Source organism: Aythya marila (assembly GCF_965140915.1).
Source record: "Aythya marila genome assembly, chromosome: 2".
NCBI lineage: Eukaryota > Metazoa > Chordata > Aves > Anseriformes > Anatidae > Aythya > Aythya marila.
The window spans coordinates 26261347-26285021 of NC_139043.1; the positions used below are offsets into that span (position 1 = coordinate 26261347).

The 23675-nt window shown below is 41.2% G+C and overlaps 1 protein-coding gene across 4 annotated transcripts in view; it reads left to right on the top strand.

Moving 5' to 3' along the window:
* The first annotated feature begins 17998 nt into the window (after positions 1 to 17998).
* DYNC1I1 (dynein cytoplasmic 1 intermediate chain 1) overlaps positions 17999 to 23675 on the top strand; it is a 188759-nt gene continuing 183082 nt past the window's right edge. For all 4 annotated transcript variants that reach the window (XM_082755280.1, XM_082755283.1, XM_082755282.1 and 1 more), the window contains exons 1-2: positions 17999 to 18112; positions 18605 to 18677. The gene's annotated coding sequence lies outside the window, so the exon portion shown is untranslated. The remainder of the gene's footprint in view (positions 18113 to 18604; positions 18678 to 23675) is intronic.

Consider the following 23675-nt stretch of genomic DNA (forward strand, 5'->3'; position numbering starts at 1 on the left):
CCAATATCTTGTGCTTTATTTTGGGGTAGACAGTGGTGGTAGAATTAGAGCTACTGGTAAGGAAAGGAAGAATGAAAGGCAAAATGAAAGAACCTAGAGACTGCTGTGTCCTGGATGATCTTCATGGACATTGACTGTGGTGTTGTTGACAGTACACTTAGATGACATTTTAGTGTACATGCTCAGCTCGTGTTTCATTTTGTTGTGGGTACTGGTCACTTTGCTCTTTTCACTTCAAGGACTATTTCAGATTTATGTTTTTGTTTTCAGGTTTATGTTAGACCCAGAGTGGTTTAGTATGGCCTATGTACTATGGAGTTCAGATGAAGGTTGATATCTAAACAGGCCAACGGTTTATGACTGATATCAGTGAAAACTTCAGTCATAAAGTATGTTGAAAGCAGTGCTTTAGATTCAAAATGGTATTATGAATGCCCACCATTGCTGAAAATAACATCTAAAGCAAAGGGTTTCCTTCTAGAATTATCAGTGAGGTGGCAGCTTCTTTATGATGGCTGGAGTATGAAGCAACATGAAACACTTGAGTTCCTTTTCTGTAATTTTTTATTTTTCATACTTCATATTTTGTATATTGAGTTTTCTGAGGCTGGCATTGTCAAAAAAACATCTTGAGGCTGTTTTTTTTTTTTTTTTTTTTTTTTTTTTTTTTTTTTTTTTTGTCTTCTGTAAACCTGCATCAAACTGTTGTGCTTAATGGGAATTTATAGTCCTGAAAATCAGTCCATGGAGTGGACTGTTTTGAGGAGGGCTCTGATGACAGAAGAGTCTTCAGCAAAGGCAAACTTCTGTGAAAGGATCCTAATCTTATAGTACTGAAAGTCACATTGATAGGATGGCAGGAGAATTGCAAAGAGCATTGTTTGCACAATTCATGTCCTGCATCTTCCTCTGAAACACACTTCTCTCCCTACTCCCATGATCTGTTATGTACCTTTTCAAAGCCAGCAGTCCATAATCCAAATTTAATTAATGAGTTATAGCAAGTTCTGTTCAGAGGAGAACCTCACAATGCTTCCAGGCATAAAGTTAGTACTGACACTTGTCCCCCATGTATAGTCCAACTTTTTGGGTCAAGTCTTTCATTAAATCACAGTTTGTAGTTCCAAGGTAGCTGGAAGGGCAGAGCTTCCATGTCAAGGACTGACTGACATAAAAGTTGTTTTACCACTCATTGTGCTGAGAACATTGAATACAGTCTGTTTCCTTATATTAAAGGACAAATTAGAGGATTTCTGTTCTTAGCGCTGTTCAGAAATTCTGAATTAACCTGCTCCATCAGCTCTTCCAGAGCTTGCTGCTACAGTGTACCTTTTGGAGAGGATGCCTGTTTATTTAACTTCCTTTCACTGGTTGCATGAGTGCATACCTTCCATCTTCTCTTTTCCTTGCTTAAAGATGATTATCCAGTTATTATTACAGAGAAGCTTCTGCAAATGTTATTACAAAGAAGCTTCTGACCTGCTTTGTAAATGATGGATTTGTCCCTGAAAGTAACATGTCTATGAAACAAGTTTTCTTTTAAATACATATTGACAATATATGAATTGTGCATTAACTTCTGCCTTAAATTCTGACAGCATACAGGAAATGAAAGGTATGTACCTGTGGGCTCCATTTCATTTGAAAGGTTGGAGGGATAGAAGGGAGAAAAAAAAAGATATTTTTTTTTTCTGTGGGGGAAAAAAAAATTGAGGAAGTAATGGTAGTGAAAAAAATAATTGAGTGGAAGAAAGGAAATGAGGAAATGAAAGAAGAAATGGAAATAGACTCCCATATGTGTTCTTCCTTACATTTTGGGGTTTTGTTTTACTTCCCTTGTACTTTTGCCTTATTCCATCTTTTTATTTTCTCTGTTGTCCTATAGTATCAGTGACCTAATCACTCTCTTGATAAGATAATTTCTATAAATTGAAAAGTAGAGGTGCGATGACCAAGATACTTTTGAATAAATCTTAAAATTCAAAACCTCCCAGAGCTTAAGAAATATTTTTCATTTATTTTATTTTTGTTTCTTTTTCCAGAAACAGTGCAGTTAAAAAAGAAGAAGGTGAAAGAATGATTTTTACTTCTACTAATTTTCCCTTCAACTTACAAAAATATTTCTAAAATGTCAGGGAACTTTTTTTAAAATGCATTTTTATAGCATTTGTTTCACTTTCTTCCGTGAAGAATCCTTGATTGTCTCACGGTGGAGCATGTTTTATGGTTCTGCCCTGCCCGTAGTTTTGGAATAAAAAATATCTGTGTGAAAGGTTGCCTGCACAGATGCTGCTGAGGGTGAGTGGCAATGTACCCTGCAGGGTGAGGCAGTGCTGCCACCTATGTGCATTCACTCCGCAGCAGTTCCAGACCTTTTCTGAACCTTGACTTTCAGATGAAATTTACCATCACCTATTAAGAGTAATGTTATAGTCGGTGAAATGGAAGAAAAATACTGCTATGGAAGGAAAAGTGTTCATATGCAACCTGTTTGGCCATATCAGGCAGATAGAGGGGCTGGTTTACAAGCCTGATGTTTCCAAGAACCATTAGTATTTCAAACTGGTGACTGCCAGCCTATCTGATCACAACTTTCACAGAAGGGTTTACATTCCTCTCTGAAAATTTTAGCCATTTCTCCCTTTCCTTCCCCCCAAATATTATTTATTTTATTGAGCACTTAGGAATGTTTCACTATATTTCACCTCTCCAAAGAAGTCCCAACCAGTCAACCCCAAAGCAGCCAACCTGGTAAATCAACTCCCAAAAGCTTGGCAACCTTTATGCACTATTTATGCACTTCTGGTGTGCCATATTCTTCTGGTGGACAGAGAAACAGACTATCTTCCTGATCTGGAAAGCTTTATGATGAAAAGTTTTTGTGTCAGGAAAGGATGATGACTAGCTAGAAGTGACTTATCTTCATAGACGTGGTCAGATTTGATCTACCTGGGTAAACATTGGATTTCTGATGATTTTTGTAAAACAGATTGGTAGGTTTTATTGTATGAATATAATATAATGTAACATAACTGACAGCACCTGACAGAGTAAATGACAGAATAATATAACAAAAACAAAACAAAAACTACAAATTTTGAGCTACTATGGGCTACTGTGGGTTATGAGCAACATCCTTTGATGTAACAGGATGGTTTCTCCTGCTCAGGCTCTGTGCTGCTAAAGGTGAGGATGTATCCCGGTCTGTTCTGAGATCAGTAAGGTTTTTGAGGATATCAACTTTCTGTAAGAATTAAGCTCACAGAGCCTCCTTTGCCTGGCAGAATATTGGTGAGAACCGACCCTAGTTCTGCAAGGGACTTCATTGCAATTCTGCACCAAAGATTCAATGTGGCTAGGACAATGAGCATAATAGTATATTATTACCTAGTTTCCACACAACCAGGCTGTTAGCATTTGAGCTAAATATAGACATCGTTAGAGCCTGGATTACATCTGCTGCTTGACAGAAACCCAAAGCCACTAGCTCATATACATGGAAAATATTTAGTTTAAGAACAGTATGAAGGAGAGAAACACGGCTCAGACAAATCAGTTTGTCAGTAGCATGACAGTTATAGTTGTTGATCCTTTAAAAATAGCCCATTTAGGAAAAGCATGCAGCAACAAAACTGTATGGCATTCCTGTTTTACCCTAGAAGAGAGTACATGTATGTTATATCACTCTGCAAGTGAACACAGTAAAATATAAAATGTTATTTACATGGACCTCTCCCCCTCCCTGTGTCTGACATCCTTGAAGATGCATCGTTTTTCTCACTGGGATAGTGTCAGCATCTCCAGAACCCTGGACTCTTTTCCCACTTTAGACAGAAGCAGCTCCTGATCCATCTGCATTTGGCTGAGATCTTGGTGTGCATACATCACAGCATTGACATGCAGGTCAATTTGCATTTTGGCAATTTGTGTTTTGGCATCTGTGCAGAGATGGTAAGGGAAAATATGAACGAGGTGCACACAAATAGATTATGCATTTAGGATTCAAAACAAGTCATTGTCAAACCTAATCTAGACCTGTGATCAAGTTATACCTGTTTTCTCTCTTAACGCAGTGAAATTCTCTAACATTTTTTGGGGAAATGTTACTGAATTGAAAATGAAAATAATATTGTTCTTCTGAAATTATTCTATACATTTTCCATCTAAAATGTTCAAAGCTGTACCAGTCATCACTAACTGAAGGCCTATTCCTTTATTTAAACTGATACCAGCTGAGCAATTAACAGGGGGCAGTATTGCCACTAACTCTCTGTGTATCTTATGCATAAATGGAAGGAAATGTTTTTAAAACTGACAAATGCATTTCATACGCCCCAGTTTCTAGGAACACAAAGCATCTTAAATGGACAACTGATCCTTCTTTCAGAATTACACTGAGCAGTCAGACTCCATTGTAACCCCAGTTTTAGGCACAGTGAAAATAATTGTTAGCAATGCTGCTGCAGAACATAACGGATTGTTTGTCTTGTCCCCCAAAACTAAGTTCCTGTTAAGTGCTTTTAACTAGAGTTTACTCATGAAATGTGGAAAATCTTGGTGTGTACTTTGTAAATATGATATATGTGGCTGTTAAAAGAATGTATGTTGTAGCCATTCTTGGTAAATAATCAGAGAGAGAACTTGGAATTTGGCTAAATCCTGAAGTTACTGTATTTTAATATATGGAGAAGAAGCAACATTTTGAAAAAAATAAATATCCTTATTTTATATAGAGAGGAAAACTTTTTGAAACAGATATAATAACAGTAGATGAATTCTGGCTACTGTTCTTCAAGACATCCCACACCCAGACTTTTGTGGTGATGCAGGCAGGCTATCATGACAGCAAACCCAGCCTGGGTTAGATATACCCATGTGGAATCGTGTGAGCCCAAGGCTGATGCTTGCTGAGATCCTGACATGTTTTTTTCTTATTATGCTGATACTTTATTTTTCATGGTTACTTCTATTTTTCTGCCTTTTACATTCTTGCACTGTGTCATGAGATAAACAAAAAGTATCGTATCATATCATATCATATCATATCATATCATATCATATCATATCATATCATTACATATGAACAACAGGCAGCTCTGCAGGGTTTGGAGAGGCTGTAATTTGCAGGTGCTTTTTTTTTTTTTTTCAAATTCTAGTGGAAGAATCTTTCTTTTTTCCTGGACATTTTGCCCAGTGTTTCCCTTATTAGTTGCAGGTTAGCTCATGTTTCTGATGGTGGCAGTAACGATTTAAAATAAAACAGGAACTCTTAGCTACAGCCCACATAGTATTAAAAATATGGTAGAAGGGGTTCAGTTGCAAGTCCCTTCACCCACAGACAAAGTGGTGTTGACCCCCATGTGATTAGGTAAAGGGAATCTGTGGCAGTTCTGTGGATCCTGTTCAAAGGACTGCCAAACCCATGCAAGTGAGTGACGTTAACAGAATAAATCGCATTGAATAATAGACTCAATATACAGGATAAAAATTAGACAGTAACATCTTCAGGATAATAATGATAATATATTGTTAATATGTTAAACACCTTTCTATTAGAAGCCATCTCTTAAGTTCCAAAGTTACAGGAAACATTACATACTTTTACTCACTAGGAAGGTCACTTATCCGTTGTGCAGTATGTAGTCCTGTTTTTTCCACCCAGTCAGATTATTTATATACGTTAAAATAAGTGGGAAATTTTTAGGGGAGACATTCAGCATTCATTATGACCAGACACTACTTGCTTTTGAAGAAGTACAGACAGTCTGCCAGATAATCACAAATAAGATGTTTATGGCAGAAGCAGCACAGCATGTAAACTCTGGTGTATACATTATGTTCTTCACTTCTGTTTTGCTAAAGGAATAGATAGGCCTTTTGTCAAAACAGGCTCATGTTCAGCTTGGTGTCCATCAGCATCCCCACATCCTTTTTGCTTTCCAGCCAGGCAGCCCCCGGCAGGTCCTGGTGCCTGGGGTTATTCCTCCCCAGGTGCAGGACTCTGCACTTCTGGTTGAGCTGCACGAGGTTCCTGCCAGCCCATTTCTCCTGCCTGTCCAGGCCCCTCTGGATGGCAGCACAACCCCATGATGTATCCACACTCCTCCCAGCCTTGTGTCATCTGCAAACTCACTGAGGGTACGTGCTGCCCCATCTTTCAGACCACTGGGGAAGACATTGAACAGGACTGGGGCCAGTATGGACCCTGGGGAACACTGCAGGTTACTGGCCTCCAGCTAGACTTCACGATCAGTGGATCACCACCCTCTGAAATCACTTCAGCCAGTATTTTATTCCACCTTGCTGCTTGCTCATCCAGCCCATATTTCATCACCCTCTCTATGAGGATCTTATGGGAGGGAGTGTCAAAGAACTTACTGACATCTGGGTAGACAACATCCGCTGCTATCCCCTCGTTTTTATACTTTCTTTATACTTCTTTAACTTGTGGTCCCCTCGCCATGGTTGCCACAGTGGCAGAACTAAGTGCACTGTTATATAATCTTCAAAAAAGTGACCTCTATATAGCCTCCAAATTGGGCCCTCTCAAAGACAGCACTTCATAGGAATTCCCAAGTATGACCGACATTAACAAGCGTACCGTCACCTGTAGGATCGTTGACAGTTCCACTGCAATTTTAAAGGCCTTCGCTAAGAAGTGTAAGGCAATAGACAATATTAGCACTAAAGCCTTGAAGGTTGGGAGCAGGAATTTAAGCCACCTAACCTGTCGCTGTTGCAGAGTGAATTGTTGCTCTGCCACCTAGTGGCACCAAATCACTGGATAGCAGTAATTAAGGCTATACGATACTCGCTTCGTGATGATTCTCACACTTCTAATCTTTCCTCACATTTGTTTCTTTTTTATGTGTTAAAAACTCTCTATAGTAAAAGACGAGCAAACATCAATCAATGTCAAAGCCTTTATGTGTTCTTTATGAACACATTAATTCTGATGTGCTATGAGAAGCCTGAATAAATAGGAAGATCAAGAATACCAAATAACTGTATTTTACTAGCAGTGTATAAGACACCTCAAAGCACTGGTATTTGAACAAACACCAAACACAGAGGTGAGTAAGGAGACAAAATTCAGTGTTTTTGTATTAAGTCATTTAGGGATGGTTTTCTTATCTCCTAAAATAAACATAAAACTTAGAGCTTAAACAAGAATTGAAATGGACAAAAAAATAAAAAAGTGAATGTTGACTTCTCCAATCACTGTTATATCACATACATGCTCTACTCTGAAATGTGCCCATCCCCTGCCATCCACCTGTGATGTCTTCCTGAAAAATATGATGGTTAATTATACAAAATATAGTGAAACTATTTCTCCCATAAGAATTAACATAATAGAAGGTATATGAGCATGGACTATAGAAATATTCATAATTTAAATGCACAGGGCCAGAATTCATGGTTTGGGTGATGGACAGGAGGTTCATCAACTGGGTGAGAGCACTGTGGATCATCGCTCACTTTCTGGAAGATCCCAAGCACTTTGTATGGTGACTGAGCATCCAACCACTTCCAACTATCAGCATTTATTGATCCTGACTTATCTGAAGAGGATGATGATTATGAAAATGTACGTTCCAGTGAGGTAGCAAGAACACTCACAAAAGAAGACTTAGATTGGGCATCTCTACAGGTAAAGATCACAGGACCTGAGAGATGCTGAAGCTTTGGGTAGCAGAACCCAAAACATGTATCCAGGTATCCAGCCTAATGATATGCTGAAGTAGGCCCCAAATGCTTGCTATGAGAATGGCCATGCCAGACTGATCTCACAGCTTGAGAGTCACTTTGTACCTATCTCAGATGGTCTTCAAGGAGGGCGATTGTCTGAAATCAGTTCTGTGGAATGACAGTGGGATGTAATGCAAAAGCTTCTCCTTCAATGTGACACTTAGACAGTAATGCAATATATACCTTTGGTTTGAAGTTTTTCACAATGCACGTTATATGGCCTCTGAGCAAGGAGGATTTTGGCACTGGTTTCAGTATGACCAGCATCGGTTCCTGTACACAGTCATAGGCCCTTGTGGTCTTGTCACTGCAGTGTTGCACTCTTACATGTCCCACGTTGCTCACTGAAAATTTTTGCAGTCTGTTTCAGTCTACCAGAGGTTTTGGGACAAGGATAGGATACTTGCCAAATATGAAGAAAACCCATTAAAATAAAAATATGAAAGAACAGAACTGTCTCAGTATGCATTGAACTTAATTGAAATGGTGTTTCCTGTTCATACATAGAAAAGCATTCTTTAGGTAAACAGGGAAGATATGACATAAAACCTGTATTAATAAAGCAGAATATTAGCTGTCTTCCTTTAGGACAGTCAAAAAGAAAGTACATATATAGGATGAACCAGGGGAAAGCAGAGTAGCTGGTCATCCCCCCGAAAGAGATTTTTATTGATGGCAGAAAGATGACTGCATATTATCTAGACACATATACAGAAGTGTTTTTGTTTTCGTCGTAGTCATGGTGAGAAAACCATGCTGGGGTGAGATAGATTCATCTTCCTAGCATGGAGTGTGACACACAGGTAATGGTTCTTCTTGCACAGTTTGATATTTTTTACAGATATTTACTTTTCTGTTAACTCTATGCCTGCTTTACAGTAATATCGCAAGGATACTTTTAGAGGACAGGGGGAAAAGCAGTACACCTTTATAAAACTATCTACTCTAATGAGTGGTTACAAACACAGAAGTCCCTCATTGTAATAATTTACAATACAACATCAGGTGTGTCTTTCTAGACCCTTATATGATTATTTTTTTCCTTTATAAACTTAACACAGGATTTCTTGGATGTTTAATAGCTGCGTGGGGGACAACTATAGCACCTTTGTAAACTCCTGTTTTACTCCTAAGCTGATACAATACTTCTAACGTGATTCCATGTTATCATCATTTTGCCTTGGTGTACTTGTATTAATAGGACATGAATAAAAGCTGCTGCTGGTGAAAAGGACTTTACATGTGTACCGCACTGCAAAGCCTGACAGTTCATTTTCAAACAGTCATTCCTGCTAATGAGTTACTACTCCTGGATGTTTTTGGAGAGGCATTGACAACATGTGCCAGAGCTGCCAGCTGCACTGCTGGGAAGTCTTGAGACAGCAAGCAAGATCCAGGCAGCACGTATGGGCCGCAGGCAGCCGACAGGCAATTATGTAGGATCAGGTGTTACAGAAAGCTCCGCACAGCAGGGGCAGCCCCAGGAAGAAGAGGCAAGGCTACCTGCCAACATAGAAAGGGGAAGGATTGCTGAGATGTGAGCTGGTGGCACATCATGGGCACTCTCCGAAATACATGGTCCTGAGGCTGGGACCACACAGGACTATGCAGGAACAGGCTGTGAGAACTGAAGTGCTTGTCTTATCCACTGCAAAGCATGCCTTTTGCCTACTCCATGAGGAAACAACCCTTTCTAGGAGAAGGATGGTGCGGTGGGGGGCCTCTGAATGACATAACTCTGGCAAGAACTCCCTTTCCTCCTCCACATTGGGCATCACAAACAGTTTGGGGTTGTCACATTCCCTACGTTGTGCTTACACAGCCCAGCAGGGAGCGTGGGTCCGTAGGTTTCCTACTACAGCACCTACATGGTGCTCTGCCCTGCTCTGCTCTGCTCTGCCTGCATCACAGACGGCAGCCTGAGCTGGGACTGCATTGCAGCAGGCAGGGATTTGGTTCATTCTGCTAGGAACAAGTAATTTAATGCAACCAGGCTGTGCATTTTCTCTTCTTCTGCACAGACCGTTGTCAGATATCTAACAAGCTGTGTGGGAATATGGCCTGGGGGTGGACTCATGTAATTTGGCCATCACAGGGTCTGGCCACCTTGTAACAGTCTGAGGGAGGTAACAGACTTTTGTACACAGACCTCCACCTCCCTAATGCTCCCATCCTCTCCTTCATTTGCACTGTAGCAAAAATTTGCTTGCACCCTCCTACCAGCAAGCAGGTTTCCACCAAAGAGAACTCTTCTTTAAAGATGACCTTGGTCTTAGCTTCTCAGTCAGCAGCTCATCTTTTGCACTGTCGTCTGAAAATGCCGAATGTGCTTGAGATATCTCCTTTTTCTTGTATGTATACACGGACATGGTTTCTTTTCTCCTTCTGTCACTCTCTTGACACCATTTGGGCTGTGCTAGAGGGATGCCTCAACTTGACATCGCAACATCCTCATCTTTGACCATGACCGTCTCTCCCTTCACTGCTCAGAGAATGGTCTTTCTGTGATTGCTGTCATTTATTCTGAGAACTACCCCTGGAGTGACCACCATCTCAGCTGCTGCAGTGCCTGCCAGCCCCTCCATCCTAAGGAAAGGCTTCCTCCATCACCATCACTCTTTGCCCCAGGCACCTCGTTCTAGAGATGCCTTTTTGGTGCAGACGTAGTTACATTATGCATGCAGACAGCAGCTGGGCAGCCCTTGAAAATGGCACTGGGCATGAAATGCCTACCTCACGGGGGATGGATTAGAGGAGATGTGTCAGTTGCATATACATGAGAGTGGCATAGGCTTGCCTCAAACCAAAAATGTCTGAATCGAACTGCCCACCTAGCACAGACATCTCAACACGGGAGATGGACGTGTTATAAAATTGTGGGGAAGTAGTCAAGACGAATCATTGTCATGCACTGCAATGCCTGAAATGGCACTAGAAGTCTGCCCACTTTCAGTCACAAGTCATGCTCTCAACGTCCTGCAGTTTGAGAGATCCCAAATCACCTCACCTTCTTTATGCCGCTGACCTGCTGCTCTCTGCTGAGACACAAAGTGAGGACAGATAGCCTATTAATTTTGGCTACGTGGAGGCAGCTGCCTAATTCTGTACTGAAATGCATAAGTGATCTGATTTTCCAAAGAGCTGGGTATGAAGGCCACTCGTCTGCTGAATTTTAATTTGCATGTCTTGGTGGAACACCCTGTGCTGCCATATCTTCTCCCTTAGGCTTCCTTACTAAGACGGTTACTGTGTCTGAAAGCTCATCACATTCAAGAACAATTTTCCCCAGCTCCTCCACTATTTATTTTTAGATTTAAATAAGAAAAAAAAAATAATCTACAACTCTAGATACTGGCAGCTATTTGGGATCAGAAGCAATGCAGAAATAATCACGCTCACACACAGCAACATTAAATTCCCTTAACCAAGCAGTGATTCAAAGCACTGAAACAAGCTCCACCCCAGAACTGTTTTATCATCCGTCCGCTTTTAAGAAGATTAAGCTGTTATATTTCTCTGCTGCTTTCATCTTCCCTCTGTGAGTGCCATCCAGGCCTCCAGGCAAGCATAGCTGCTTATCCTCATCAGGAGACTTCCAGTCAGGGAAAACAAGAGAGAGAGCAGAAAACACAGGCTTACTTGTTGAAAAGCAGTGGATATGTACGAGGAGAGCTATACATATACATATAAGACTATGCATATATGCTGAATATAGCATAAACTCAGAGCTAGGACACTGCTTGAAAACTTTTGTCATGCACCAAAATATTGACAGCGTGGTCTAAAGAGATCCACATAACCACTATAACAGCCCCTATCATTGTTGTCTCTGCAGGTGGGATATAAGGATACAATTTCCTATTAGTTTACACCAACTAGTCAATCCAATTCATGGTTAGAGCATAGTGGATAGGCTAGCAAAGGTGCCTTTCTTCACCAGAAATATGGATAAGAAATAAGGAGCATTTCAAAGATACATTAGAGAAACACCTTTTTTTTACGGCTCTTCTCTCCAGAATGCATTTCTGCTTCTTTCAGTCATATGAATAATTTGCCACAAGTTTCAATTTGTTGTCAAAAGTACCACTTATTTAGTCTCATACACTTTAATGCATCTTCATGTTGTGTTAAATTAATGTAACACCTTACATGTGCCACAGATTTTACCTTTGGGTGGTACAGCTAAGCTTCAAGTTAATATTTAGTAGGTCTCTGGAATCGTATAAAGAAATGCACCATCCTTTGATGTTTGTTGTTGGTTTTAATCAAACACAAAGGACTGGATTTTAAACCAAAGGTGGTATGGGGAAATTAGACAGGATTTTGCAAAAAGAAGCTAACTACTGCAAAGATCTCTAACCTCTGTAAATTCAGCCATTTCTTTTGCTCCCTTTGACCAAGTTCTTGAGTCATCAGAAAGTTGACACAGACCCAAATGGAGTCATCTATTTAGTAGGTTTTTTTGTTTGTTTGTTTGTTTGTTTTAAATAGAGTAATTCAGTATATGTCTCCTAATCTACTCCTCCAGTCCCACTCCAAGCCTATTTCTCTTCAGGCCCTACATACAGAGCTCTGCAGCCCTCCTTTTGCAGCTTCCTCAGTAGTTCAGACAAGCAGTAACAAAACACTGTAAAACCCTTCAAACCTGAAGTCCTCTACAGGCCACTGAGTTCCACTGGCAGGCAGCTCCGGGAAGTGGCTTGCAGAACCATCCAGTTCCTTCCCCAAATGCCTGGTTTGCAGCTGTGTTTCCAAACTCTTCCCAGTACACTGAACCTTTTCAAATAAAATCAATGAGTTGCATTATATGGCAAGCACTGTTATTTTAAAAGTCAGTAATAAAATTTCCAAAGGCTTTCTTCCTTGCATGCCATTTTCCTTCCTCAGTCAGAAGTGCAAAAACAGAAGCTGGGTAATGCTGTGTTTGAACGGGCAGGGTCTCAAACATGAACTCATGCCCGTGATTCCTATTTCAGATGTGCAGTACTGTTGAGTTTCAAGGAGACACAAAAAGGAGTATTTCTTGGATAATGGAAGGAGTAGGATTCCATAGGATGAATTCCACCTTGAGAGCCAGGTTTAAGTCAGAGTCATACTGCTTGGTGTTGCTCTGCTGAGGTTTGATTCATTAATTTGCAGAAATGTACACCCAACTTCCAGCTAATTGCTGTTTTACTTACTGCTTATTATCATGTAACATTTATACTACAGTTCACCAAGCTTTTCCAATCACAGTTGACACATTAATCTACTAACTACTATATAGGTAGAATGACAGAAGAATTTAGTCTCATATACATAGCAAATATAAAGTGTACTACAATCACAATATATGGTTAACATTGTAAATGCAGTTAGTAGTTTTATTTTTTGAAAGCAGGATGGAAAGAAGGGCACACTGATATTTCTCCTTCTCTTGACCCATAAAAGCGTTCCTTTGTAGAGTCCTATATTGGGCCATACATTGTCCTCCATTCAACTTTGTATCTCCACAGGCCAAAAATCTGGGAAATCTTCCAAGGTGAGGTGAGCCCATCCAAAGAGAAGTCAGGGCTGCAAAGTGCTAGTTGCATGAGCAGTGGGGATGAAGCTGTGGCTTTCTGAAAAAAACATTTCATATACGCATTTGCATCAAATGCTGCTCTATCTGAGCGCAGATATGTTTTCCTCTCTTGTAAGTGTCACTGTGTTCTTAGTCCTCCTTCATTTGCTTTCCTGTAGCCTGAACAGCTGCAAAAACAAAATGAACTGTTGCAGCCTTGCTACTCCTACCCTGGACACCAAAGGCATTATGTGGGCCAGTGCAGTCAGGCTGATTTGTAAATCCTGAAACCAGTACTGCATGTCTTCTAGGTGTCCCAGTTATGTACCGATGCTCCCACAAAACCTTGTTGAAACCATTGTTACCTGACCTTCCAGTTGATCTCTTTGGTGACAGTGTTGTATGAAAGTGAAGAACAAAACAGGAAAAGAGGCTTAGAAAAGAGTCTGACACAAAAATCATTGTTTCTAAGAGCACTCAATTGCAAGGTCTTTGAAAAGTAACGTATGTCTGGACCCATGTGGAACTCACCCATTTGCCAGAGACATGGATACTGCATCTCTTATTTTGTCATTCCCTTCTGAAAAAGAGTTTGTCCTTTATAAGATACTTAAATGCTTTTTCATCTTTGAACATGCATCTGTGCAAAGATCTTGGAACTGGCAATCTACCAATAGCAAATCAACTGGCAGAGGAATTATTAAGTGTCTGTGTGCCAGATACCTTTAAATTCCTTGTTTATATGCTTCTATCTATTACGGATATTCAGACTATGTTGGTTTGCAGAAATTTCAGCCCAGGACTCAGTGATCTGCCCAGAGAACTCTGTAGCAAGCTGTTAAGAGAAGTTCTCCAGTGCCTTCTGCTTAAACAGCTTTTTCATAACTAACCAACCACTCATATTTCTTCCAAGACCAACAAATGGTTCATCTGTGAAGTAAAAATTTCTAAGGCCATGCGTAATAGTGCCCTATAGTGACATTACTGCCATAACAATAAACCTGACTTCAGAAGTGATATTCCACATTTTTTCTGAAGCTTGCTTTGATTTTTTCATTCTGCCTTTTGATCCTTTGTTTAATCCACTGCCTTTGAGAAGCTGGAAGGCATTTTGTAACATCCCCTGTTATTTGCAGAACCCAGGTGAGCACTATCATGCAAAGTGTCTGAAAAGTAGCGCCGTTTCCATTAAGCCTTAGAAATGTCAGCTTTGAAATTAATTTTTAATCTTCCAGTGGCACAAACTTCCAAGAGGGTTTGCCTACTTCTGTTACTTTCTCTTATTCTGTTTTGTGAAGTAGCAGTTGCTGGTGCCTAAGGCAGGAAAATACAATGTACTGATAATTACTTGTCTCATATTGCATCGTAAATGGTTATTGGTTTGTCAGAGCAACTTATACCAATCTTCACTAATAACTTACAAGTGAACAATGCTATATAAAGTAACTTCCAGAAGAAATTATGTCAAATCATTTTCCCTTCAACCTCTTAAATCTAGGAATCAAATGTATTGCACTTATTAATGTCCACGGAAACCTCTACATTTTACTTGTGTATCTGTTAGACTGGAGAGGAGAAACAGGCAAATACCGTATTTTTGTAATTTTATCAATAGACTTTTTTGTTTTCCCACACCATCCATGGGCAGTGATGAGCTCCAAATTTCCCCTTAATCTCCAGTTTCCCTTCAGATGGCACCATGACTGCTGTGTGTACATGTACAACTGACCTCTGCTGGAGAGAAAGCAGCTTGTCAGATGTGAGTAATTGCTAACTGTTTTGCCCTCTGTTGATCTAATAATGCAATCTGAGGCTAAAATAACTACCTTCTGAATTCATAGAGCAAGAACTTTAAATTTAAAGTTTTGAAAATAATCTTAGCTTTGCCCTACTGCACATTCACCTGGTAATTAAGCCAGATACAAAATCACATAATGCCTGCTGGCAGAATATAATGAGTTGGATAATATTATGGATTTGTGTTTAATGGGAAAATGTAAAATTAGTACACATCCCATGCCGAACTGAAATGGCTGGATGTTTCTCATGAAGCTTTGTTAAAAAGATTTTATTGATCATAATGATATATATATATATATTTTTTTTTTTAATAAAGATTTTATCCCTCTTTTGTAAAATTAGTAATGGTATAATTTACCTCCCTAGAACAAGAAATCCACAAAAATGACAAGAGCTTGTGCTGTGGAAGGTTAGGGAAGACCTCATGAGAATGAGGTCAAAGAAAACAGAGCATTGCTTGTAGGAAAATTAGTTATTCCTTCAGATGGCTCTTTAACAAGACTGGTTGTATGTTTTTCTTATGTTCCCAAAGTTCGTAGATTCTGGGGCCACCTACTAAAAATTTAGAGCTAGACTTGCTTACCTCCATCTCCTCAGAGTAGACAATTTCGAAGAGAAGTTGCATATTTTTTATACTACCCTGGCCACTGACATTCTTTCCAAACTCTTTTGTATGCAGTTTTCCATTACTCAATAAGCTTTGGACAAGATCTGTCATGTTTCATGAATAATTTTGTTGTTATTGTTGTTGTTGTTGTTTGTTTGTTTTTAATTTTTTTCTTTGACATTTCCATTTTGGTTCTTTGTTTTATACTTTAAAAAGAGTGGATCGCTCATGACAAATATTGCAAATTTTAAAAAATATCAAAATCATGTCCCATTTGACAAGTTCTTACAGTGCTTTTTAAAACGATTTCTAAGTGAGCTATTGGCAGAACATAAGATGCCATTACTGCAACAAAAATGTAGGACTTAACAATCCTTAAAGACTTATTTATCGTGTGTCAATAATACTTAATAATGTTATTTTAAATTTGTGGCTACTTAGTTTGAAATAGTTGAGAAAGTGTTACAAAAATGTAGGTTTTTGACCTTCATAGTCAAAAGGCAAGAGGACAGAGACACTGCACTCCTTTATGTTCAAAAAATGCTTGATATCATCCTACCATAGGATGGCATGATATGGTATATGACACCATGTTTTATGTATATGAGTCCAAGGAATCTTTGTATAAGAATCTATGTATAAGATATCATGTTAACAATAGTAAATCCCCACCTAGCATCATGGAGAACAAATCTGATTTGTTAATTCAGGAATACCAAATGACCCCAAAGCCCTCTTAGAAACCAGTCTTGAACACTTCAAATCAATCAGCTAAGTTTGCATGGAATTTGCAAATGACACAAAATCCAAAGAAACCTAGACAAATCTCAGGGGATTTATGCTAAAGCTGAAACTAAGACCAACACTTACAAAAGCAACCAGCACCTTCTGCAGCTCAGTTTTGAGTACCTGATTTTGAAAAGGCCTTATTTTCAGAAAGAGTGGCAAACTGCCCCAAACTTGAAATGTTTCAAAACATGTATTTAAAACCACAGACTTTTTCCATGTGCCCCAGCCTGCACAAGTAGAACATGTTGATCTTTAAGGAATCTTACAGGAGAGCAAGAAATGATTCTTTTCAGCTTCAACTCCAATTAAATTGATAAACAATTATTTCATCACCATGTCTTCATCTTCAATGGATGCTGTTGTTTCTCTTCAGGGCTCTTTGTTTCCTGGCCAGGTACAGTCCAGCTGGGTCTGAGAGGAACTGTATGTGATATGAACCCTCGATGGATTTTCAGTGGTCTGGATATACCACAATATTCTCAGAACAGGTCCTAGACCTGGAATGACAGTGGTTGGAGTTAGCGCTTCCCACCAAAATTAACCAAATGTGGCTCAAGGGACACATCTCAGAATGATACATCTCTGACCAGAGGGCTGGATATCAGTGAGACATATGTCCTGCATATTTTTTAAAGAGCAATCCAAGTACCAAGAGGCACATGTTTTCCTGTGGTGTGAGGGCAACATATTTGTGTGTTGGAAGAGGAAGTGGGAGGCTGGGTCGAGAAAATGGATGTACCTGTGCTGGGAGAGGAGCTGGCATACTGCTAGAAGGAGCTTGGCTCTCCTTTCTGGTCCCTGTTCCCTCAGGAACACTGTGAGGAATCAGGGCCAAAAGGAAACCTCCACTGTTGGTCAGCCATGCCCTCATCTATCTGTGAAAGATGGGGAGCATCCACCTGCTCTGGAGCTCTCCCCTTGGTTCCCCAGATGGACAGGGTGGGACCTCCCTGCTGCCACAGCATCTGGCCAGGCTATGATGGGGTTGATGGCCAGGCCACCACGGAGATGATGTTGAGGTGGCTGTGGGGTAGCAATTAGGGGACTGACATCTAGACTGCTTTGAAGGTGGTGGCTAATCAGGTGGCTAATTAGGTCAGCGTGGAGGTGCTGGCCAGGCTGGCGTGGGGGACACTGAGGCAGCCGTGGGGATGATGCTTAAGGTCCTGAGGGGACAATGGCGAGGCCACTGCAGGGCTGGCAGCTGGGCTGCCGTGGTGCACCCAGGCGGGGGTGACACCCGAGGGGAGATGCTGGTGGCCAGGAGGGGCTCGGGGCCTGGGGGGCTGGCGGGGGCTGGCCGGGGGCCATCAGCCAGGGCCACCACCTGCCCCCACTGCCCCGCCCCGCTCGCCCCGGCGGCGACAACGACAATGACGACGACAACGACAACGACAGGGGGTGTCGCTGCCGGGGGCGCGCAGGAGGAGGAAGAGGAGGAGGAGGCGGGAGGAGGAAGGCGGCAGCGCTCGGGAGGAGCCTGTCCAGCGTGAGACAGCACATTCAGCCCGCGGTCCTGCTGCGGGAGCGGGCGGCACCGCGCTCCGCCGAGGAGGAGGAGGAGGAGGAGGAGGAGGAGGAGGAAGAGGCAGCGGCAGCGGCCATTTGGGCGGCTGGCAGAGGTGAGGCACGGCCGGGGGCTGCGGGGGGAGCCGGGGGGAGCCGGGGGGACCCTCGGTGCTGCCTCCTCGCAGGGTGCCGGGAGGCCGGCACCCGCTGCGGGAGATGGGCGAGGTGAGGCCGGGCGGCTGCAGCGGCAGGGAGGGCCGCCGGCACCCCGCACCTGCACCGGCACCGGCCCTGGTCCTGATCCCAGTCCTGGTCTTGGTCCTGATCCCGATCCCGATCCCGATCCCGATCCCGGTCCCGGTCCCGGTCCCGGTCCCGGTCCCGGTCCCGGTCCCGACCCCGACCCCGATCCCAGACCGCCCGTAGGGCAGCCGCAGTCTTTAAACCTCCCTGCCTGTGCCTCAGCACCGAGGAGGTTAAAGAAGAAGAAGACACTCCCCCCCCCCCCCCAAAAAAAAAACCAACAACAACAACAACAAAAAAACAACTTTCCCATCTTTATTTTTTTCATAAATATACCTAATTTTATTTTATTTTTTTTGCAGTGTGAGCAACAGAGGGTTTGCCGAAGTCTGCAGCGACAGCAGATGGAGAATTAGATCGTTTCCAGCTCCAAAGGTAATTCCCTGAAAGGGTGAGAGGCCTTTTTTTTTGCTAGCGCTTGGAATACATTTTCAAAAGGATGTTGTTACAGTCACATCCCCCGGGAATGCCTCTGGGTCAGCAAAAGCGTAAGGCCCCTAGATATTCCCCAGACAAAGCCCTTGTTTCATTGACCAGAACAAAGTGTGGTTCTCCATCAATATTAACATTGGCAAAAAGTAAAAATTTCAGCTGTAACTACATAAAAAATAAGGATCCTAAACAGACTGAGCAATGTAACCTGCTGTTATACGGGGAATGAAATGGAAAGACCTGATGTGAAGTCAGCACGTGGCTTTGGCACTGCACCTAGTAATTTATCCTGACATAGAGTTTTGTCAGCTCTTCGTTTCTGCGTGAGGCCATTGAATTACCTTTGAAATTACTCTAAATATTACAAAGCACGGTGCTGCAAAATCTGTTTTCAGAATGGAAATCCAAATCGTGCATCTATCTCCTGATAGATGGTATTATCAGAGCCTCTGGGAGGAATTTCACTGCTGTTGCCACTGATGTGATTTGGTAAAGTGCCTCATTTGTTCTTGTTACGTTAATGGGAAGAAGTTTTGTGTTTTGCTTTCTGATTTTCTTAAGTTCCTCTTTCCACCTGCTTTCCACTTCAGAGGATATCTCTAGTGGGGAGTCTCCACTACAAGGGTGGATAAAATTCCTTCAGTAATTTCTATGTAGTGTTTCTCAGCAAGAATGGCTTTCTTCAGCATGATTGTATTCATTCCCTGCCTTGGAACTGCACCCAGGTCTTTGTCCCTGGGAGTGCTTCATGTCATAATCATCAGGTGCTCCATGTTGTCTTCCTAGAAACATCAATTTATAGTCCATGAAAATACAAAACGTGTTGCACCTTCCACTCCTCCTCTGTGCACAGACTGTTCTGGGCATTGCGTTTTGCTATCCTCTTCCTTGATTCTTGAAAGACTTATGATGTGCTTACAAGATACCAGATAAGTGAAGGTGCAAGAGATTGTTTAGGGTTGGATTAGTGAGATTTTTCCTAGCTTTAAACACCTCTACCTCACATTAGTTTACCCTAGAACTACAATAACTGCAGTGCCTTCTTATCCGCAATTTAAGAGAAGAATCTTCCTTAAGGGAGCAGTGGTAAACCACACCCTACACAAGCAGCGATTATTGAGAATTTGGAAATCTGTTTACTCAAATGACATTCAAGCAAACACTTTTTTTGTACCCTGCAGGTCCCAAATTAAGAAGCTGACCTTCCAGCTTTTTCTGTAGAAGAAAGGACAGTGTGCTACAGCCCTTCAGTAGCATTTTTTTTTCATTATTGAAATGCATTTGTTTGTTTTCCAGTTTGTGTTTTTTCCAGCGTCAGTTTCCTGGTTCCTTTTATGTTGTCTCGCATAGATAAAAGGCTTGGTTTAGCAGCTGTCTTTAGTGCAGCTACTCTAAGTGATGCACCAAGAACTTAGCTGCTTTGATTTCAAGGAAATTAACAGATCAGGTTTGCTGTTTCTTCTTTTCTTTTGTAAGACAGATTTCCACAATCATTCCTTGCTGCTATCGGTTTTCCAGTCTGGAAGAAGAGAGGGAGGGAATATTGGATAGAGCTGGATGCAATGTGCTGCGGCAGAGGTCTCACCATTGCAGTGGACTGGGCTGAGAGGGAAAGAGATAAGGGAGCAAACTAGGAAAAGATGAGGTTATAGAAAGAAAGAGTATGTATGCTGTTTTTCAGAGCCTTACCAATTTATACTAATGATTCAAGTAATTAGGTGGAATCTTTCAGCTCCTCAAACTTGACTTCCTCTCACAGAGATTTAAAATGTGTTCACGGTCTCTCTTTAGGACTGCTCAGGCTTATTAACTAGTGCTACGTTTCAAGAGCCTCGTTGAGCTCCTTTGGCATGGTTTGACTAACAACAGAAATAGTAATTAGGAATCTTTCAGAGTCTCATGTCTACTGCCAACGTGAGCTGCTACTTGGAGGTGATGGTGGGTTCTTAAATGTAAGATCCTTGCTGTCCTACCCCTGGGCTGTAATTTCCAGGGAAGTTAGAGAGGGCAAACACTGAAGTCCCCACTGAGGTGCATGGGGATATTCATATCTGCAGAGGTGTGATCTCAGTCTTTCTGCAGCCACAGCTAGACATTGTGCAATGCTCTTCTTATATTTTTGTGTTTTCATTTAAAAAAACCTTAAATGAAGCAAACCACGATGACCGTAGATGTGGTTTGTGTATATAAAAGGGACATTTTCCAGCAGGAATACTGATGGAGTGTGCTGGCAAAGTGCCCTTAGTACGGATGCATCTTGAATTAATAAAATAGCGCTTTTGCCAGTGGAGCTTATTTTAGTTCATCTGAGCAACACAGGTTATACAGGTGAGCACACATTTATATATCTGTAAGGAAGCTTGCTTTCCAGATGAGTGACTGTATGGTCTTCCACTCAGCTGACCTATAAAAGCAGGGAGGAATGGTAATACAGAAATGACATGCTTAAAAACAGAAAATTTGAAAAATCTGGGGAAAAAAAGCATCTGAAAATCTGCAATGGCAGCCTGAGGGAGACACTGTCTCCCTCTGAGTCTCGTATAGACAATATGTCCGTTTTGCTACTTGGTAATCAGCCATCTAAAACCATGCTAGCTCTTTTTAGGCAAACATGACATTGGGAGCTGCTGTTCACTTGGCCATCTGCAAGCACTCAAAATAAGGCACTACACAGTATACATGAGCCTGCTCCTCCAGTACTGTTCATTTTAGGTGGCGTAATCTTGCCAACTTCTGTGAGGAATGGCTACTTCCAGGCAGACGGCAGGAGATTCAGGAAGACGTGAAGCAGACTGATGTGTAGGTCTCACGGAGACAAGGCATCTCTCACCACCTGCGAGAGCTATGATGGCCTTGCCTCCAGAGTGATGCCAGGAGACAGCAATGTACGTTGTTTGAAGACCATGAGGCATCTCCAAATTCTTACTGAAGTCAAAAAGAGTTTATGCATTGATTTAACAGTTTTTGGATGAGGTTTTGTGTAAATTCTGCCTTGACCTGCATGCTAATACTTGTGTTACCTGATGATTAAACACTGCTCAGATGACTTGTGATTCTTGGCTGTTAATCTTTAAATACATGTTATTCTATTTTCGTATTTAACACTGCTGCCATACCTGCAGATCAGTTTGCCTGATCTGGAGAGACTAGGGTATATTCTCCTGAGGCACAAACTTCCCTGAAGTCCTTACGGACCCAGTTCAGTCCTACGCTATATCTTCCCCAGGTGTTTGCTGGCTGACCCTGTTTTGCCCTAGAGTATTTATTGAGTAATTCAGCAGCCGAAGAAGGCTCATTTACTGCCACTCAGCAGGTAATGGTAACACAGGCAATCTTTGAAGGATGTAGCATTTTGTTTCCATTGATATCTTCTCCTTTTTAGATTTCTTTTCCTTCTTGCTGATACTAATGTCGCATTCCCTCCTCACTGGTCTTCCCTTCTCTTTTGTCTTCTCTCCCTAGGACAGAACTGGTTTTAGTTCCTCTTTTTTTCTTTTCTTTTTTTTTTTTTTTTTTTTTCCTTCCTTCTGTGGTGTAGTAGGAGTAATTCCAAATCTTGCTCCTCATTTATTTATCCTCATTTTTCACTTTGGTCCAGGAGAAAGACATGGAGGGTTCTGTGTTCAAACAAGGGGGAGTTTTACTGCAATGATACAAAACTGCCTAATATGACTAAATATAAATAAGGATATATAAGGATATACGGATCTATGTGTCTTCAAGCCTGTTGTAATGCATGATTTGAATATTTTCAGGCTGAATCTTACAGAAAAAGCTGTCCCCTGGACTCTGCTTTGTTACTATTTAGAGTGAATCATTGGAGGTCCTATACTGCATGCAGGGAAAGTATGGATCTCTCTTGCTTTAAACTGTTTAGCCCTTCTGCTCTGTATCCATTAACACAGATCTTAGCTTTTAAAGGGCAGAGACAGTGGTATTAAATCCATACTATTCAAGGCATGTCCTTGTTTCATGTTTTGCACATTAGGCCACCGCTGTTAGGATTGGAGTGGTTACCAGGTCACTTGGTAATTGGGGCAAAGACATTTCAAATGATTTCTATTGTATATTTTGAGAAATTAAAATATTTAACAAAACAGGGTCAAATTAAAAAACAAACAAAAGAGACTGCTCTCTAGGATGGCTCCTAGTGTTTGAAGCTGTCCATGCTGGTTTAAAGAGTGAGCATTTAACAGGTTCTCTTCTCTGACTCTCATAGTGCAGACAAAGTCGGGGAATTATCTAATCTCATGTGACTACCTTCATAATGCATGTTTGTCTTCTCTTTGAGCAATAAAAGCGAATCACCATTTTCACTAATCACACTATTCAAAGTTGTATGACATTGTATTTCTTTTGCAAGTTTGTTTCTAGTTACATTTTGAGCAGCTGATGAAACAGATAGTTTTTTTTTTTTGTATCATAATCCTAAAGGATTTCAGTTCTTCATTTGCTACTAAATTAATTCTTTTTTCATTGCCCCTTTTTAGCTGGGAGTACTCATAGTGCTTTGTTACACTCTCATAGCAGTTTGCTACAGACCATCAACTTTTGCCAGTCTTCATTGCCTAGGAAAACAAATTACTTCTGGAAAAATCTGTGAAAAGATATTTCATGTTATATATAAGCATGGATGTAACCTGTGTGATGCATTAAACAATGAATGGCTTAAAAATCTATAGCCTTTTGGAATGAAATAAGAAATCTGACCTAAATCATACCCCCTGGTGTGCAGTTAGCTATTCATGTACATAATCTGCTGCACTTGGCAAAGCCTGTGAATGTTGTATTCCTGCCTTTCAGGATCTCCATAGTAGTAATAATAATACAAAAAAAAAAATAAATGTGCTGATGGGATAGGAGGGTATTGTACTGGAGACAAAAAAACAGTGATGCCATTCTCTGTTTGGACTGAAAGAGCCCGTGGGAAAACTGCCCCAT